The 13990-nt window shown below is 51.4% G+C and overlaps 1 protein-coding gene across 8 annotated transcripts in view; it reads left to right on the top strand.

Moving 5' to 3' along the window:
- The window catches only part of GNG7 (G protein subunit gamma 7), a 153938-nt gene that overhangs the window by 42476 nt on the left and 97472 nt on the right, over nt 1-13990 (top strand). For all 8 annotated transcript variants that reach the window (XR_014837919.1, XR_014837920.1, XR_014837923.1 and 5 more), the window contains exon 2: nt 3617-3674. The gene's annotated coding sequence lies outside the window, so the exon portion shown is untranslated. The remainder of the gene's footprint in view (nt 1-3616; nt 3675-13990) is intronic.

The following is a 13990-nucleotide window of genomic DNA, read 5'->3' on the forward strand; positions in this document are numbered from 1 at the left end:
GGACCTAGAAATGATCATACTATGTGAAGTTAGACAGACAAATATCATATGATAGCACTTATATGTGGAATCTATGGCACAAATGAACTTGTGTAACAAACAGGAACAGACTCACAGACAGAAAACAAACTATGGTTACTGAAAGGGAAAGGGGAGGGAGGATAAGTTAGGAGTTTGGAATTAATAGAGACACACTACTATATATAAAATAGATAGCCAACAAGGACCTACTGTATATAGCACAGGGAACTCTACTCAATATTTTGTAATACCTTATAAGAGAAAAGAATCTGGAAAAATATATATATGTGTATCTGAATCACTTTGCAATACACCGGAAGCTAACACAACATTGTAAATCAACTATAGTTTAATTTTGAAAAACATATTTATTATCTCATAGTCTCTGTGGATCAGGAATCTGGATGTGGTTGAGCTGAGATCTCCACTCAGGGTCTCTCACTGGTTTGGAATCAAGGTGTTGGCCAGGGCTGGGGTCTCATAAGAAAGCTCAACTGGGGAAATTGCTGCTTCCAAGTTCAGATGGTTGTAGGCAGGATTTAGTTCCTTTGGGGCCAGCCCGCTCCTCCCAGATCCACCACGCTCCCCAGGCTGTGCCCTTGGCACCGACTGGACTCTGCAAAATCTGTAGAACTCGGGAGGACCGCCTGCAGGCCAGCTGTGAAAGCAGTTTGAAGGCCATGGTGAGCAGAACACATGTGCTTCCTACAGTTTGGGATCTCGCCTCTCCTGGGGGAGACTTGGCTTTGAACCATATGATGCTGATGGGCTCGGGGTGTCTTCAGAGGCGATGACAATGTCCTGGGGTTAGTGTGGTGGTTGCACAACCTTGTGAGTATCCTAAAAGCCACGGAACTGCATGCTTTAAAAGAGTGAATTTATAGTATGTGAATTCTGTCTTAATTTTTTAAAAATGAAAAAGAAAGCATGTGACAAGGTGAGGCTCCCAAGCTGTAGGAAGTGTTGCCTGTGACAAGAGTGAGCTCTCGTCTTTTCCACGAGGGCCTCTGTTCGCCACCGTTGTAAGTTCTGCCTGTTTTCCCTGTGATTTGTTTCTCCCTCACACTGAGCACTTTGCACATGGTGTCTTCGTTTTCTGTGTCTGAGATTTCCGACCCTGTCTCATGGGCAGTTCCTAAGGGCAGAGGGTGTGTGGTCCACAGGCCCTGCTCTAGGCAGGCCCCTGCCTCCCAGGGTTCTGCTGTTACTGTTTTGAAATTTGTAATAATTTTTGGTCAAAAGGTCCCCCAGTTTCATTTTGCCATCAGCTCTACAAACTCTGTAGCAGATCCTGCTGATGGATCCCACCTCCCTTCATGGGGGCTTGAGGTTCACCCTGATGGGAAAGTGACAGCCCAGCGTCTTTTTCGGATGAAGGACACAGGGACAGCCTGGCGCCAGCTGGCACACCTCGCAACCTGCTGTCCTGTGAGCCCCCGGAGATGGAGCTGCAGGGACGAGTTTTGTCCTCTCTGCTCTGGCCCAAGCTGGTCTGGGCTGAGCACAGCCGGAGTGGGGGCTCTGTGGCAGTCACCTCAATGCCCAAGTCCAGCTCCAAGGACTAGAGAACAGCCAGCAGCTGGCGTTAAAGTGCTGGGGCCGGGAGATTTGCAGATGGTAGATGTGAGGCAGCAAGAGAGAAAACATCTCAAAAATGATTCATAAGTTACCCGTGTTCACAGCAGCATGATTCACAGTAGCCAGAAGTGGAAACAGCCCAAATGCTCATCAGTAGTAAAAGGAAGAACTCAGTGTGGTCCCTCCACACACCGGAGCATCACTTGGCCACAAAAAGGAGAGAAGCACCGACACTCACTACTACATGGATAGACCTTGGGACCATGTTGCTCAGTGAGAAGAGCAGACACAGAAGGACACACAGTGTGGGATTCCATGGAACAGGCACGTCCACAGAGAGTGGATTCCTGGTTGTCAGAGGCTGGGGGAAGGAGATGGGAGGAATGGTAATGGGGATGAGTTCTCCTCTTGGGGTTGCACAAAGTTGGTGATGGTCACACAACTTTGTGAATATACAGAAGAAAAAAAAAAAGAAAGCCCTACTGAATTATGCACTTTGAATAGGCAAATTGTGTGGCATGAGAATTACATCTCAATAAGACTGAAAAAATGGTGCTTAGTTTATCAGTCACCATTTCTAGGTTTTGATAATGTTCCCTAGTTGGGTAAGGAGCCTACATCAGGGAGCTACCCAGCTCCCTGGGTGCCCAGGACACCTGTACTTCTTTTTTTTTTTTTTTTTTTTTTTTAATATGGCTGCACCTACAGCATATGGAAGTTCCCAAGCCAGGGATGTATCCCAGCCACAGCTGGGGCAGTGCTGGAGCCTTTATTTAACCCACTGTGCCAGGCCAAGGATCAAACCATTGCCTCCACAGTGACTCAAGCTGCTGCAGTCGGATTCTAAACCCACTGCGCCACAGCGAGAATTCCTCTGCAACTTCTTCTGAGCCTTTAATTGGTTAAAAAATGAAAAGTTGAAGGATTGTACGCATAGATGGCCCCTGCAAGGTTGAGAAGCCAGTCCTGTCCTCCAGGTCTGTTGTTCTGGTCCTCTCATCTCTCATCCCTGCAGTCCGCTGCTGCCCCACCCTCCGCGCTGTCCAGGGTGCCCCTAGGGCCTCAGGCAGAGGTGGAGGGTCTGTATACAGAAGATTCTGCGACAGGATGAGATTCTAGCTGCTCCGGGGCCGAGGGCGTTTCTGGGGCCGCAGCGCCACCTGCAGGTGATAGAGGGGATGGCAGTTCTCCATCCTGGCCTTTGGCCACAAAGCAGCCTCAACTAGGAGAAAGGGAACCAGCATTTGAATTTTTACATTTATTTTTAATAAACATTTAATTTTATAATGATTTTAGATTTTCAGAGACATTTCAAAGAGAGTTCCTGTCTACCCATCACCTAATTTCTCCCAATGGTCATGTCATTCATAAGCACAGTGAGTTTGTGACGAGCAAGAGATAGACACTTCTGTGACCTCAGTGCACTCTCTGGCCAGGGATCAAGCCTGTGCCATAGCAGCAATCTGAGCCGCCACAGTGACAGTGCCAGATCCTTAACCTGCTGTGCCACCAGGGAACTCACCTCCATGCACTCTTTATTCAGATTTCACTGGTTTCACCTATTGTTCTTTTTTGGCCCCAAGGCCCCATCTGGGATCCCACCTTGTATTTAGTGGATCACCTGCCTCAGACGACCCTGGAGCATCTCCAGGCAGGGGGTTGATTCAGCCCCCTTCCCTTCCTCCGAGGGGACCATGAGGGTCAAATGATGCAGGCGAATGTCTTTGTATAAACTATAAAAGGTCATGTGGATATCTAATCTTTTCTTCCAATTTAGTTTTGGAACCTGTGGAAAACATCATAAATTGCTAGCAGATCTTTCTGGCAACTTGCCTTGTTAACCTCTCTGCCTTTGGAATCATCTTATTTGTGCTATCCCCAAAGTCTGGCAAAGTAACCAAAAGGCGGGGCTCCAGAGCCATCTTTATGTCTGATCTTCCTCACTGACGCCGAGGAACACCCGCCTGGCATTTCAGGCCAAATCATGCTTAGCTAACAAAGTGCATTTTTCTTCCAGAAAGTGGACACTGGGTTCCTGAACCTCCTCACTGAAGACAGCCAGGCCTCAAGCACAGGTCAGTGTCTTGAGTTTTTTTCTCTTGTCCATGTTTAAAGTTCTTGAGAGCATTTGGTTGACCATTCGGAGCCGGGGTCAGTTGAGAAGTTGTCTTGCTGTCCAGGCGGGTGTCCTTGCGCGGCACACCAGCACACCTGCACCTTCCCAGCTTTGTGCGTTTCTCAGGATTTGTTTCATCCACCAAGAGTGCACGGGAGCCACAGGGAGCACCTTCCATCCTTGGACTGCTGGTCAGGAAAATTAGCAAAGGCCTCAGGAAGATGTAGAAGCAAACTAGAGCTCTGACCCGGTCTCTTCTCTGTTTGCTATCTGGTCTTATTCTCAAGAGGACTTTGCGTGGCTTTTTGTGAGATAGGAAGAGGAAATAGAGTGAATGAAGTTTCCTTGCGGTTTTGCTGCCTGTGGCCTGCCTGCTCTTTCACTCAGCCTAGCCTCTTTCCCTGCGGGCAGGATCATGCTCTGTGCTCCTCTGCTTTTGTCGCAAGTGTCTTTGCTCCTCCCACGGAGTTTCCTCTTTCATGCTATCTTTAGAATAAGCTTCCATTTCTAGCAGAAATTCTGGGGAGTTCCCTGATGGCCTAGCTGTTAAGGATCTGGTGTGGTCACTGCTGTGTTCAATCCCTGTCCCAGAACTTCTGCATGCCATGGGCAAGATCAAAAAAAAAAAAAAATTCTGATGGATTTTTGATTCAGGTTGTGTTTACTATTTCAGTAAATTTCAGGGAGCTCTGACAGCTTCATAACATACATTCTTATCCAATGCGTGCGTGTGTGTATGTGTGCAAAAGAAAAAATGTTAGACAAGAAGGCAGACCCCAAAGATGACGCATTCTTTGATTCCATTTAGATGAAATTTCCAGAAAAGGCAAATCTGCAGGGCTGGACTGGGTTTTCCAGGGGCTGGGGATGAGCTGTGCTTGGGCACCAGGCATTTACCAGGCGAAGGGAAGGATCCAGAACTCTGTGCCGTGTGGCGGGGGTGGCTGTGAAATGACTGAAAAATCCTTGAATTATGTACTTCCAACTGGCTGATTTTATGACATGTAGAAAGTGAGCCTCAGTAAAGTTATTAGCTCAGCTGGGGAGAGAAGCTGTCCCTGCAGACAGTGACCAGAAGCTGAGATTGGAGGCCTGGGGTCCATCTGGCTTGTTTATGTTCCGCCAAGGCCCAGTGTTAACTCTGGTTCACAAAGTCGCCAAGCAGGAGGGGAGTTGGGAGAGCCACCGGCAGCCTGGCGAGGCTGTTGCAGGGTGTCTGTGTCTGTGCAGCGTGAGGGAGGAGTGAGCCCGCTCATGCCTTCTCTTCGGTGTTAATGTCCAAAGGACTTCCTGTAAAAAGAAACTGAGAAGTTTCTTTCTTTTTTTTTTTTTTTTTTTTTTATTTTCCCACTGTACAGCAAGGGGGTCAGGTTATCCTTACATGTATACATTACAATTACGTTTTTTCCCCCACCCTTTGTTCTGTTGCAACATGAGTATCTAGACATAGTTCTCAATGAGAAACTGAGAAGTTTCCATCATGGCTCACTGGGTTAAGGACCTGATGTTGTCTGTGAGGATGTGGGTTCAATCCCTGATCTCCCTCAGCAGGTTAAGGATCTGGTGTTGTCACAGGCAGTGGCATAGGTCACAGATGCAGCTCAGATCTGGTGTTGTCATGGCTGTGGCTTGGATTTTACTTATTTACTTATTTGCTTTTTAGGGCTACACCCATGGCATATGGAAGTTCCCAGGCTAGGAGTCGAATCAGAGCTGCAGCTGCTGGCCTACACCACAGCCATTGCAATGTAGGATCTGAGCCACATCTGTGACCTATACCAGCACTCATGGCAATGCCAGATCCATAATCCACTGAGCGAGGCCAGGGATCAAACCTGCATCCTCATGGATCCTAGTTGGATTCGTTTTCTCTGCATGACAACTGGAACTCCATGTGGCTCTGATTTGATCCTGGGCCCAGGAACTTCCATATGCGGCAGGTGCTGCCAAAAAAAAAGAAACTTCATTTAGAGAAAGACAAAGGAGAGGCAAGTCACACCACAGCCCCTGCCCAGTGAGGACCGCTGCCATGACACCTCGGTGAGCAACCTAGATTTCCATCTTCTTTCCTCATACTGGCTTCACATTTTGTGTTAGAGGCAAGTTATAATTTATTTCTTTTTAAAAACTTTACTTTGTTGAGTTCCCGTCGTGGATCAGTGGTTAACAAACCCAACTTGGATCCATGAGGTTGCAGGTTCAATCCCCGGCCTCACTCGGTGGGTTAAGAATCTGGCATTGCTGTGAGCTGTGGTAGAGGTCACAGAGGCGGCTCAGATCTGGTATTGTGAGTGTGGTGTGGGCCGGCAGCTGTAATTCCGATTCAGTCCTAGCCTAGGAGCTTCCATATGCTTTGGATGTGGCCCTAAAAAGCAAAAAAAAAAAAAAAAAAAAAAAAACCAGAAAAAAAAAAAACCAAAAAAACAAAAAAATCTTTATTTTATTGAAGTATAGTTGATTTACAATGTGGTGGTAGTTTCTGGTCCACAGCAAAGTGACCCAGTCAGACATATATATACATTCGTTTTCAGAGTCTTTTCAATTATGGTTTATCACAGAACATTAAGTATAGTTCCCTGTGCTATACAGTAGTTTTCCTTGTTGTTTGAATTATAATTTATTTCTTTAAAAATAATTTTATAATTGATTTAACTGGTCTTATTGGTGGGCTTTTGGGGTTTTTTTCATTTCTTTTTCTGTTTTTCTTTTTGTTCTCTTTTCAACTTTTCAACTCTTGCCACGCGCTGGGATGGCTGCCCTTGTGCAAACTTCCAGCGTCCTTGGTTTGGGGGAAATTCCTGGAGTGGGTTTGCCTCGTCTGTGAATATAAGTCTGGGTGTTCTCATTTACATTTTGACCTTGAGCTGCAAAGGCCTCCAGAAATGCGCCATTTCCCATCCCAGGCCCATCTCCTCCATCCCAAGTCCATCCCGACAAGCCAGGACAATTTCAGCTGCTGTGTCTGTGCCTCCTTTTCGCGAGCACAGCCATTTCTCAGGCTGTGTCCTTCACTGACCTTTCTGTGCTGGTTTCTCCTGGTGATTTGTTTGAACTCTCTTTATTTCTTTGGACGCCCTCTGCTGTTTTCCTGAGCGTGTCTTTGCACTTTGCTCACGTTGGGTACTGCCCTCCGGGATCTGAACCATTTCATGCATATCTGTGTCCTCCTTCGTGTTTTGTGTGGCCTTCTTGCACATGTCAAAAACATAAACAACAATTCACCTGCATTTTGTTCAGATTGCATATTTTACACTTAAATCCTTGCACTGTTTGAAATTCAGCTGTCTCCCCCTTGGGTAATTCTGATCTCCTTCCCCCTCCATGGGACACTGGGCCATGTTGGGACATCAGTGGTTGTCATAACTGTGGGGGCTCCTGGCATCAAGGGGGTGGGGGCCAAGGATGCTGCTCCACACTGCGTAGTGCCCAGGATGGCCTCATTAGTGACCCGGCCATGTCAGCAATGCCCAGTGGACAGACCCTGCTAGAAGGAGATAGAATTCTCCACTGAGCAGGCGAACGCAGCAGGCCTTGCCGGGGTTCCCTGATCCAGGGGAGCCTACTCCCTCCTGTACCTGCTCCTCCAAGTTGGGAATTTGGGCTTTTCCTGATGATTTTTTAGTTAGTTAGTTTATTTATTTATTTATTTATCTTTTTGCCTTTTCTAGGGCCCCTCCCGTGGCATATGGAGGTTCCCAGGCTAGGGATTTAATCGGAGCTGTAGCCACCGGCCTACACCAGAGCCACAGCACCGCAGGACCTGAGCCGCGTCTGCAACCTACACCACAGCTCACGGCAACGCCGGATCCTTAACCCACTGAGCAAGGCCAGGGATCGAACCTGCAACCTCATGGTTCCTAGTCGGATTTGTTAACCACTGAGCCACGATGGGAACTCCTGATTTTGTAGTTTAAACGTCACTGTGAGCACATCCTTTTAGCCAGGCTCTATGCTAGGTGTCTGTGGGAGCCCTCATATCCCATAGCGCTGGGGATGAGCTATGGGTTCTCATCCCAGGGGAGCTGGGATGTCACTGAGCAAGGGCCACCCCCGCCCTCTTGGCGACAGCACCCTGATCCGCCACACTCAATTTCTGCAGATGCCAGGGCTGAAAGAGAACCTGTTTGGGCATTTGCTCCTTGGGTGCCTGGGGCTGGAGACGGGCTCCAGAGTCCTGCACTTCCCACCTTTAGCCACTAGGGGGAGGAGAAGGTCCACGGAAGCTTGGCGAGGCTGGACCTTGAGCAGGCACGGGTGGAGATGTAGGGGATGCAGGAAGCCACCCAGGGGTCTTCAGTCAACCCCTCCACCCTCCTAGAGCCCTGTGACCACCCACTCATGTTCTCTGGGACATTCTGGTTCAGCACCCAGAGTCCCATAGACACCTGTCCTGAGGCCCCCACCTTGCAGACCCAGATCCTCTGTGGATCTGCTGGGTGTAAGAGGGAGGCAGAAAGCACAGGCCCTGTGCCCTTGGGAGTATGGGGCCCCTGCACCCCCAAACCCACTTTGGCACAGGGGGTTAAGGATCCGGTGTTGCCACGGCTGCAGTGTAGGTCAGAATGGCAACTCAGATATGATCCCTGGCCTGGGAACTCCATTTGCCATGGGGCTGCCAAAAAAAACAAAAACAAAAACAAAAGGTTCTGCAGCATTTCCCCAGAGCTCCTGCTCAGCACAGAAACCCAGAACTCCCCACCTGGCCAAGCGCAGTGCTTTCCTGATAGCCCTCATTCTCCCCGGAGTTGAGGAGCATTTCTGCTGAAAGCTTTTTATCTTGAGAGGGTGGCCCTTGTGTGGGGAGTTAGAGCTCGCTTCTTCCCCTGGTTGGTTACCCGCTTCAGATCTGTCCTGGGCATGTTGAAATGCACGTTATTATCAGTTCTCTCCGCGGACAAGTTGTTCTCCTGAAAGAACTGCCAAGATATACAGTCAAAACCTTAAAATGTTCTGCTTACAGAAGGTCACGGCTGCTACCGCAGCCTTCCCGACAGAAAGCTTATACAATACAAACGGAATTACGCACCCCCTCCTCTGCTGCTGCCTTGAGGGGGGGGCCTAAACCTCTCCCTGCAGCCTACCACGTGGGTGACTCAAAATATGAGCTTGACCCCTCATCCGGGGTGATCCTGCCCCTCCAGGACACTGGGTGGTATCTGGGGACATCTGTGGCTGTCACACTTAGGGGCTCCTGGCACTGAGTGGCTGGAGCAGGGAGGCTGCTCCACACCCCCAGCATCTGGGATGGTGCCCCAAAGAAGTCCCAGTCCCATGTCAGCAGCACTGAGGGGGGACCCTGCTCCACAAGAGTCTTGCTTCCAGGCTGAATGGAGATCAGTCTCTTTATGCTCCGCTGTGTTCCCACCGTGGTCCCACCCAAGCTCAGTCTTCCCAACCCTGCAGCCTAATCCACTCACAAGCTGGTTAGTGCCGCCACCCAAATTTGCCAGTTTGAACACTGAGGCCCCGAGAGACTCATGTGCGAGATTGCAGAGCAGGGCTTCCACTCGTAGGGCTGCAGGGACTGGCTCAGCCCAGGCGAAAAGTGGGGCATCCAAAGGCCTGGGTGCATTGCTAGGCAACCGCTGGAACAGTCAGCCTCCCTCAGGGCAGAGATGATGCACACATGTGGTCATTGGTAGAGTCACAGGTTCAAGGCCTTCTTTGACTCAAAACACACACAAGGTGACCATCACATATGACACGAAGGTAGGCGAGCAGAGAGAGCCATGTGGAGGCTGAAGCGGGGCCCACTGGGGGTAGGCAGAAGGGGTCCCTTACATCCTAGGGTCCATTCGCAGCCCTGCCTGACTCCACCTGAGCCAGTGGGCATCGAGGACCTGCCTCTTGCCTCCTTACTCCTTCTCCCACCACTTTGTCCTCTGAGTCAGCAGACACTGTGTGCCAGGCCCTACCAGGCTAAAACACTCATGTCTGTGTGCCAAGTACACAGTGGGTGTGGGTAACAGGACTGAGGTATAGCCGGGGGAGGCCTGGGTGGGGATGTGCTCAGCAGTTGGGGGTGGGGGTGGGGGCCTGAGCAGGTACCACAAATACAGTATCACAGGGAATTGGGGTGTTGGGAGCTTGTTTCCAATTGCCATTAGTGTCCCCCCAAATTCAAATGTTGAAACCTACCCCCCGATGTGGTGGTAATTAGAGGTGGGTCCTTTGGGTGGTATGATCTTGCTAAATACATATTTTGTACTTCAGCCGCAGTTCTCGGCTTCCAGCTCCCAAAACCCTTGGAATTTCCTGATCTGGAGGAACATCTTGTGTGTGACTAAGTATGACAGTGATAGTAAAACCCCAGGCACTCTGCTCTGACATCACATGGGAGTATACTAGCTAGCTATTGCTGCATAACAGGCCACCACATACCCAGCAGCTTATGTCTCCCCTGTCAGGGCAGAAGTGTGGACACAGTTGGCTGGGCCTCTGCTCAGGGTTCCACAGGGCTTGGCTGGGGCCGAGTTCTCATCTGAGGCTCGACTGGGAAAGGACTCACTTTCAAGTTCTCTCAGACCATTGGCAGGACAGGGTTCCTGCTGTCTTGCTAGCCACCACCTATGGCGATTCTCAGCTCTTGGAGGCCACCCAAGTCTGGCCTGGCGGCGTGGTCTCCTCCCTGGTTCCTTCTTCCCTCTAGTCTCTCACCTGATTAGGTCAGGCTCACCCAGGTGAATTGTCTTTTTGATGAACTCAAAGTCAACTGACTTGGCACTTTAATTACATTCCCCCAGATGCCTTCTTCTGTGCAAAATCACCTAATCAGAGGAATAGAATCTTATCAGAGGTTCACACTCCTGTCCACACTGTGGGGTTGGTCTGCAGAGGGCAGGGGCTTGAGGAGTTAGAATCCTGCTGGCCACATGGGGAAGAAGGGAACACGGTTATTCCAGACACAGCCACACTGAGCCTTCACCAGAGCTGAGCAAAGGGTCTCTTCACCCTCCCCCTCCGCCCTCCATACCCTCCTTGCTGGGGAGTACTGCCAGGGTGCCATAGGCCAGTCAGGGTGTTTGAAGAAGCCTTAGTTTGCTTTGTCTCAGTCACCTAAACAGACCCATGGCTTCAGCTGACTTTCATTTGAGGAGTTCCCATTTGGCTCTCCAGGTTGAGAACTTGACATAGTGTCCGTGAGGATGCGGTTTCAATTCCTGGCCTCACTCAGTGGGTTAAGAACCTGGCATTGCCACAAGCTACAGCATAGGTCACAGATGTGTTGGATCTGGCATGGCTGTGGCTGTGGTGTAGGCCAGCAGCTGTAGCTCTGAGTCAACCCCTAGCCTGGGAACTCCCATATGCCGCAAGTGCAGCCCTAAAAAGAAAAAAAAAAAAACGACAACTTTTCATGTGAAGTAATTCCGGATCCCTAGGAAGTTGCACACATGGTACAGAGCAGTCCCATGCACCCTTTACCCAGCTTCCCCCCAAGTGGTGACATCTCACGTAACTCTAGCGCGAAAATAGGAAGTTGGCGTGGGGACTGTGTGTGCAGAGTTCCGGGCTATGTATCATGTGCGCAGAATTTGGCTTTGCTTCATTTGTGGGTGTGCAGAACCACCACAGGTCTGCAAAGTGGAGTCAGCTCCTCCTGCTTGTGTGTGTGGCGGGGCGGGGGTTTGGGGGGAGGCAGGGCGGGGGTTTGGGGGGAGGCGGGGCTGAAGAAACACGAATGTCCAGCCTTCGGTGGTGCTGTGCCCCATGCTTGCTGTGCAGGGCGGCGGCACTCTTTTCCCACAGCTCTGTGTGGCTTATCTGCCACCTCTGTGGGTAGCCAGCCCTTCTGGTGGGTTTATTCTCGGGGGGGGGGGCATCTGCATGTCTGTGGGGGCTACCAGCACCAGAAGGCTCAGGTTCAGATCTAGATGCACCTCCCTCTTGCACAGGCACCCCAGGTGACTCACTTGACCTTTTCAAGCACAGAAGGTGGGCCTGCTGTCACCACCGCAGTCCTGTTATCCACAGGAGGGCCGCCAAGTGCTGCCTCTTGAGGGTTCCCCAAAGAGATGGGTGACGGGGAGGGCCAGAATCCTTGTGAGGGACCCCAGTTCTTTGTGGGGGTGAGAACCGTCCCTTGTCCTCGCCCAGCCATTCGGCCTGAGCTCTGAGGCCTGCTGAAATAGCCCGTGGCTGGAGTAAAGTCTTCCCCGAAGTTCACTGCTGCCTCCTTTGTGCCCCACGTAAGGGGGGTTGTGCCCAGAGAGCTGCCGTGTGCTTCTCCCTCACGGGAGCCTTCACAATAGCAGCACCCTCCACGTCTGTGCACCTCCTGCGGGAGGTGGAACTCCAAGACGGCGCCCATGACGGCTGCCCCTGGTGTCCACACCCTGTGTGATCCCTGCTCCCGAGTGTGGGTGGAGCCTGGAATGGGTGGGATGCCACTGTGGTTAGGCTGGTGTGATATGGCCAAAGGGACTTGGCGGGTGTCACGAAGACCCTTAATCAGTTGACCTTAGAGTTCATCACAAGGGGGGCCATCTGGGTGGGATGGGCCCTTCCAAGAGATCAGAAGCGTGTCTAGAGGCGTCAGATCCATAGACACAGGAAGTGGATGGTGGGGCAGGGGCTGGGGGAGGGGCTGGCAAGTCAGTGTTTCATGGGGACAGAGTTTCCATTCGGGAAGATGAGAAAGTCCTGGAGATGATGGTGGGGATGGTCACATGACATTGTGAATGTGCCTAATGCCACTGAGCTGTGCACTTAGAAATATTTAAGATGGCAAGATGCCTTTTATCACAATAAAGAGAGTGAGAGGGGAGTTCCCATGGTGGCTCAGCAGAAATGAATCTGACTGGCATCCATGAGGACGCAGGTTCGATCCCTGGCCTCGCTCTGTGGGTTAAGGATCTGGCGTTGCTGTGAGCTATGGTGTAGGCCAGCAGCTACAGCTCCAATTCGACCCCTAGCCTGGAAGCCTCCATGTGTCGTGAGTGCAGACCTAAAAAGATTAAAAAGAGAGAGAGAGAGCGAGAGGGAGAAAGACCAGAGTAGTGGCAGACACTCTCCTACTGGCCTTGAAGAAAGCAAACAGCCACATCATGAGCTGGATGAGGCCATGCAGCCTCGGAGCTGAGAGCTACTCTCACCCAACAACCAGCAGGAAAAGTCCTACCACTGCGGGGAGGTGGATTCTGCCAACCACACAGATGAGCTTGGGAGGCGACCCTGAGTTCCCAGCGGAGAACTCAACCTAGCCAGTCCCTCGATTTCAGGCTTTTGAGACCCCGATTTGAGGACCCAGTTAAGCCACACCCTCTTTCCTAACACAGAAACCAGGAGATGATCAAGGATGTTGTTTTTGACCCTACGTTTGTGGCATCTTGTCACACACCAGTAGCTGACTGACACACCTACCCGGTTGCCTTCAGGTGTGCTCGTTCTGAAACTCACCTCAACCCTGCCAATTAGAGATCACCAGCTCCGTCTCACAGAGAAACTAGGAGCTGAGAGAGGCTGAGGAACTGGCCCAGGGCCACGCGGTAACTGTTCTGTGACATTCTAATTAGCTGCATCTGTTACCCAGGCTGGACCGTAAGCTCCTTCAGGTCAAGGATCTTGCCCAACCGCCGGCCGGATGTTTAGCAAGTGAGCAAAAGAAGGAAGGAATGAGCTGGGGAGGAATCCTCACCTGACCTCCCCAGCGGAGAGGCGAGCCTGTGAGCAGGACTCATGACACATAGGGGCCTGCAGGGAGCGCACTCACCACGCCCCGAAAGCAGTGATGATCACACTGGGCTCCCTCGCTGAGTCAGCGGCCAGGGCCGAGGTCAGCTCGTGAGTCCCCTGGAATGGGACATGCTGTCCCTGGCTCCCTGACTAACGTCCCAGCTGATTCGAGAGCTCTGCCTGATGACAGGCGAGCTTGGAGCCAGGGCCCCTGGGTGCTGGGCTCACAAAGCCAAGCGGCTGGAAGGCAGGGAGAGCTGGGCTGCGAGCTGTGGGTGTCCTTGACCAGGGAGCCAGGGCTGCCAGTGAGGACAGGCATGCGGAGAAGGTGGGAAGAGAGGCAGCTGGGGACTGGGGATGGGGCCACACCCACACGGGCCCCTTGGTGAACCGTCAACCAAGTCTCCCTTGTCCCCATGCTGAGGGGCAGGGCCGGCTGGCCCCCTCGGCACTGATGGCCGGGTAGGAGGGAGCAGTCATTTTCTGGACGGGGCCAGGCACCGTGGGGGGTGGAGCAGCATCCCTGCTCCCACCCATTCAATGCCAGGAGCCTCCCACTAATGACAACCACAGGTGTCCCCAACTGCTCGGGGGTGGGGGGGT

This window comes from Sus scrofa, chromosome 2, assembly GCF_054392235.1.
Source record: "Sus scrofa isolate SSC_HxYL_T2T_F1_AM1 chromosome 2, Sscrofa_HxYL_maternal_Yorkshire_Landrace_v2.0, whole genome shotgun sequence".
NCBI lineage: Eukaryota > Metazoa > Chordata > Mammalia > Artiodactyla > Suidae > Sus > Sus scrofa.